At 42.4% G+C, this 6,000-nt stretch overlaps 1 long non-coding RNA gene across 1 annotated transcript in view; it reads right to left on the bottom strand.

Annotated features, from left to right (window-relative positions):
• Positions 1-679: 679 nt before the first annotated feature.
• Positions 680-6,000, bottom strand: part of LOC126066291 (uncharacterized) — a 146,070-nt gene continuing 140,749 nt past the window's right edge. Inside the window, exon 3 of the long non-coding RNA XR_007515053.1 lies at positions 680-867. This is a non-coding gene — a long non-coding RNA (uncharacterized LOC126066291). The remainder of the gene's footprint in view (positions 868-6,000) is intronic.

Genomic DNA, 6,000 nt, shown 5'->3' with positions numbered 1-6,000 from the left:
GTGAAGAATATTGAATATACCATGGACTGACAGAAGAATGAACAAATATGTCTCGGAAGAAATACAGCCAGAATGTTCCTTAGGAGCAAGGATAGCAAGACTTTGTCTCATTTACTTTGGACATGTTATTAGGAGGGAACAATCCCTGGAAAAGGATAGCATGCTTGGTAAAGTAGAGGGTCAGAGAAGAAGAGGAAGACCCTCAACGAGATGGATTGACACAGTGGCTCCAACAATGGACTTAAACATAGCAAAGATTGTGAAGATGGCACAGGATGGGGCAGTGTTTTGTTCTATTGTACATGGGGTCGCTACGAATTGAAATCAACTCCATGGTACCTAACAACAACAAAGCTACGAATCGAAATCAACTCCATGGCACCTAACAACAACAAAGTCTGGCTAACATGGATATCAGTGATCCAGAGGCCACTCTCAGCAGTGGGTTTAGTGAGAAATTCCAACTCATAGCGTCCGTATAGGACAGAGTAGAACTGCCCTATAGGGTTTCCAAGGAGCGACTGGCAGATTCAAACTGCCAACCTTTTGGTTAGCAGCCACAGCTCTTAACCACTGTGCCACCAGGGCCCTGATGGAATCGACTCGAGGGCAAGGGGTTTTAGTGAGAAATTGCCCACTCATTGTAACACTATACTTCCCCCACCAATGGAAACTTACTTGGTATACACTGTCTCTTCATTAGACAATGGCATTTGAAATACTGTGTTCTTCCAAAACTTTGAACTGTGCAGTGGTGGCACCTCTAGTCCTCAGGTCTAACCCAAGACTTCCTTGGTTCTTCTGTGTTCATCATGTACATAGAAAACCTCTTCATTGTTTATTAGTGAAATGACATGACATCTGTACCTTTAACATAAAAAAAAAAACAAAACCTTTAACATACTCCATCATAAAAACATGTGAGAGAATAGTTGAAGCAAGAATAACAGGAAGTGTATGGTTGTTGAGGTTGCATAATGGAGACGGTATATCATTCTACTTTTGTGTTGTGTGAAAATTTCAACAGTAAAAAAAAAAATTAACTGTGTTTCTATATCCCTCTTGATTGCTGCATTTGGAGGCCCCAGGTTTCCCTGAGCTTGAACTCTGCCTAGTGACATAGCCTCCATTCCCTCTTTAAGCACATTCATGACCTGCATTCTCCATAATCCCAACCTCCTTCCCTTCTCTTTCTCCATTCCCAATAGAAATCTAAGAGCATCTCCTCTGTCCTGTAGGGTCTCTATGAGTCGGAATCGACTCGATGGCAAGGGGTTATAGCAGCTTTGGCCCCCGGAATTCCTTTGTTCTAGGAACCCTCTCTTAATGATGCAGTTCCCGCTTGTCAACCAGGTGATCTCAATCAGAGAAGAATTACCCTCAGGAAATTCCTAACTGAAGCCACTATAGATATTTCCAAGTAAGGATCATTACATCCTTTTCATGCGATTTTTCCCAAAACCTTGCTTTCCTCAGTTTTTCCATTTTCCAGACCATAAATACCTCTTTCCTACAACATTGGCAGTGGAAATATTCCTTCAGCTGTATCTTTTCTTGCACCAGTGGGATATGCCCCTAATGTTTCATTTCCTTCTGTTCTTCCATGAATTCTGCAGGCTCAGCAGAGCTTCGCATTTTTTCCTTCTGGGTAGCACTGATTGCTGGATCAGAGTTCCTGACTTCCTTTTTCTTTAAGACCAGACAGTTGTTGTGGAGTCTCCCATATGAAGTAAGTCTGGTGAGCTGAACGTGTCCATTATTCAAACACATCCAGTCACTTTCATCATCCTGAGCTGGGTGATTCTAACTCTAAGGCACCTTCCATCAGCCCATCAGCTAACCTTGGACAAAATCTCTTTTGAACCTCTGAGCTCCCCTTCACTGTGCCTCATTTTCTCCAAACCTTTGCTCAGAGTCCTAACCCTGTATGCTTCCTGGACATCTTCCCCAAACAATGGGCTATATCAACTGCATCACCCTCAAACTTATCTAACAATGTCTGATATATTCTCTGTCAAACTTCTCAGTCCTTCCATCATAAATGTTGTCCAATTTTTTGTAAATCACACAGTGAAGCTGTTTCACAAAGTTTCCCAATTTCTCTCATTATTGTAAGTTTGAGAAAATATCTCTCAAAATTCTATAGAATAAGTAACCAAGTATCTTCAAAAAATAAATGGCAAGAAAAAAAAAAAAAAAAAAAGAAGGGAGAGGAACTCTTATTAGATAAAAAGAAACTTAAAGGCCATATCAATGAAATGCCATTTGAAGGCCTCATTTGTGTCCTGATTCAAACAAATCAATTCTTTTAAAAAAGAGAGAGAGAGAGAAAAAAAGGCATTTGTGAAACAATGGTGAAATTTGAACACTGGCCAGATATGACATAATGTAATGGATTTGTTTTTAATATTTTTAGGTGTGAAGTGGTATTGTGGTTAAAGTTTTTATAAAGGATCTATATTTCTTTGAGATAATCCAGATGAAATCATACGATGTCTGAGATTTATTTTACAATAAACCAGCAGGTGGTAGAGGTTGAGGGAGGAGCAGGGGTACAGATGGAACAAGATTGGCCATATGTTGATAATTGTTTAGCTGAGAGACAGGCACATCAAGGTTCATCATATTATTGTCTTTTGTTTCTGTTTTGTGTAATTTGGAAACTCCCATAATAAAAAAGTTCAAAAGAAAAAAAGAGGAAGAAGAAAAGATAAAGTCTTCTCTCTATTGCTTTTCCTATCTGGGCTCTCATTGGCTAAGTTACCCCAGTTAGCTCTCAAGGTTTTGCCTTCTTTATTGAATTTCTTTGAGTCTCAATACTTTCCCTGATCTAATTACAGCTAAAATATTTCCCTGTTTCTTAGCCCTATCTTTCTTTCGTGGGAATTCAGCCATTCTCCTTCTCAATGCACATACCTTCATTTTCCTTTCATTTTTTTGTTGTTGCCGTTCTGATTACATGATTAAGTGTCTTTAAAAAAATTTTTTTTTTTCTCCCAATACATCACTTACCACATTTCTTATGACAGAGTGTTCTGGAAATCAGTTAAAGAGAAAGTTTTCATAGGTTCCTCTTAACCTTTGGTTTGTGATGATGTTGGTTTTGTTTTGTTTTAGCCTCTACTTCAGTTTCAAAATGTAACATATCCCATAAAGGAGAAGCTCCATATTCCTCTCTGTCTGTTCCACTACGCTTCTGTGGCTGAAGCCACAGTGGGGCTCTGAAATCCGCACCCATGAGCAGACATTATGATATACCCGTTCAGTTAACTTAAGACTTTGATAACCAAAAAAATAACCCAAACCTGTTGCCATTGAGCTGATTCTGACTCATAGCAGCCCTATACTACAGAGTAGAACTGCTCCATAGGGTTTCCAAGGAGTGGCTGGTGGATTCAAACTGCCAACCTTTTGGTTAGCAGCCAAGCTCTTAACCACTGCACCACCAGGGCTCCAAGACCTTGATGCAGGCAGGGTAATCCCAGAACCATATGCAGAAACCTTATGAACCCAAGTGACTCTCTGGCCCTTGGTATTGTTTAAAGTAAGGTAAAGGAATCAGAACACACAGCAGGTGATCCGGAGCTACTACCCATACCTGACCCTGGCAACCTGGAGGCCTGAACTCACACTCCGTGATCTGTGGCCAGTGGGAAACTGAATCACCTTTGCAGTCTGGAGTTTTGATCTCAGACCTGTCTAAGGAGCACTATTTGGGGGTGCAGGGGTGGGGGGGGCACTATGAAGGCAAAAATTCTCCCTCCCATCAATGCTTTAAAAAAAGCCTCACATGGTGAAGACCCCCTCTTCTGAGGAAGGACTCAAATGCAGTTCTTTCTGATCGCCCTGTGCCTGAGTGCCAGTTGTGGCATCTTACAAGCATAGTGAGCTGCTCCAACCCAAGCCATTCCCAAGTCCTACACCAAGTTCCTCAGTCTCCTGGGTGGCCTTTGCTGCCCAAGTGCCCATATTATGTATGTATTTGCTTCCCAGCCTACATTTTAAAAGTTTTGGAGATCTGAGACTCTCCTCTGCTTCTCTCCTGTGTGCTGGCTAAATGGAGGAAACACTCAAAGAACAGGTAGCCAGCTGCATGAATGGCTTAGCAGGGCTTCTGCTAAAGCATGTTGGAGAATGCAGCTTACACCTGAAGCTTCCTTAGATCCAGAATCTGTACATTCACCCTGGGGGTGTGTCCAGGCTTACAGATCAGACTCTGAGTCTGCTTAGCCACCGGAACTGCACTGTATACTGTTTCCAGCACAGCCAGGAAAGTAAGAGCAGGGACTGCTACCTGTGGAATGGCGGCATAAATGGTCAAGTGCTCAGCTACTAACCAAAATGTTGTTGGTTCGAACCTGCCCAGAAGTGCCTTGGAAGAAAAGCCTGGTGATCTGCTTCTGAAAGGTCACAGCCTTGAGAATCCTATGGAGAACAGTTGTACTCTGCACATGGGGTTGCCATGAGTTGGAATCGACTTGGCAGCAACTGGTTTGTTTTGTTTTGTTTTAGGTAGGCTTACCACATGGCGATAGGAGTGGAGGAAACTTGTTGCCATTGAGAGCTCAGGGGGTCAAAGAGAGAAAGGCGGCAACTTCCTCTGTTTTGAGCACAGTCCTCTAATGTATAACTTCCAATGAATATCAGGCTCTGTGGGGAGTGAGTGAAGGGAGGGGTACAAACTCCCTCACCAGGATATCCTAAGAGCACTGGAGTGTTGGTGAAAATAGGCTTCTCTACAGGCCAGGTTGGGATTATGCAGAGAAGAGGAGAAATTTCCCTCCACAGCCCTTAGGTTTTAGGTTTTAAAATCAAAGGGACTGCATTGGGAAGATCAGAACTTGAAGCGAGTCATCTAACCTGAGAAAGTCACAAATCTCAGAGGTTTTCCCTGCAAAATGTCACAGAATTAACTTTACTGTTGATGTAATAACATAACTGATAACCTTTCCTTTGTATACTCATGCTTCTAGCAAATATTTCCCAAATTTCACCCTTTGAAACATAGTCTTGTATTTAAATGTTTTTTTTTTTTTCAGTAACAGTGTTTCCACAGAGTAGGAACACTATTTTTTGTAAAGCTCTGTGGTTTCTCAAAATGAGGTCCCCGGACCAGCAGCGGAAACCCTGGTGGCGTAGTAGTTAAGTGCAATGGCTGCTAACCAAAGGGGGTCGGCAGTTCAAATCTGTCAGGTGCTCCTTGGAAACTGTATGGGGAAGTTCTACTCTGTCCTATAGGGTCGCTATGAGTCGGAATCAACTCAACGGCACTGGGTTTAGACCAGCAGCATCAGCGTTGCCTGGAAACTTAGAAATGCAAATTCTTCCATCCCAGACCCACTGAATCAGAAGCTCTGGGGCAGAGTGAGGCCCACGAATCTGTGTTTGACAAACCTTCTGGATGATTCTGAAGCTCCTTAAGTTTTCAGAACCAGTAGTCTAAGAGTTGGCTTGCCGCATGTGTGAATCAATAAAGCAATTAATGACTTACTTGAGAAAGTAAACGGAGTCAGCGCACAAACAAAAAGTACTAAGGGCTGGTTTAAAAACAGATAGTAAAGTAACTGGTCATAACATGACTTGTGGGTTGTTAGGAGATGGATTGATCCAGTGGCTGCAACGATGGGCTCAAATGTAACAATGATTGAGAGCACGGCGCGGGACCAGGCAGTGTTTCTTTCCAACTCATAGCTGCATAGGGTCGCTATGAGTTGTAACCAACAACAGCACCCAACAACAACATCACATGTAAACAGCTACCACGTGTGCTTATGCCTCAAGACAACAATTAATTAACCCAGTGATGGAGAGATCAGATGCCGATGTGTTTTTCTTTAAGAAACAGTTGTGTGCAGCCAGTTGCTATGATCTTTTTTTTTAACTTGCAAAAAGGCAATAAACACCCTGTGCGTCCTCAAGGGTGTTGCATCACTTGTACTCCCAAGGGTTCGTGCCAGCCTCTCTGCAATGTCCCTCTTATGTCCGCCTTCACCGTTCATC

Source organism: Elephas maximus, chromosome 23, assembly GCF_024166365.1.
Source record: "Elephas maximus indicus isolate mEleMax1 chromosome 23, mEleMax1 primary haplotype, whole genome shotgun sequence".
NCBI lineage: Eukaryota > Metazoa > Chordata > Mammalia > Proboscidea > Elephantidae > Elephas > Elephas maximus.
The sequence above is the reverse complement of the archived record's forward strand: the minus strand, read 5'-3'. Positions and strand labels throughout refer to the sequence as shown.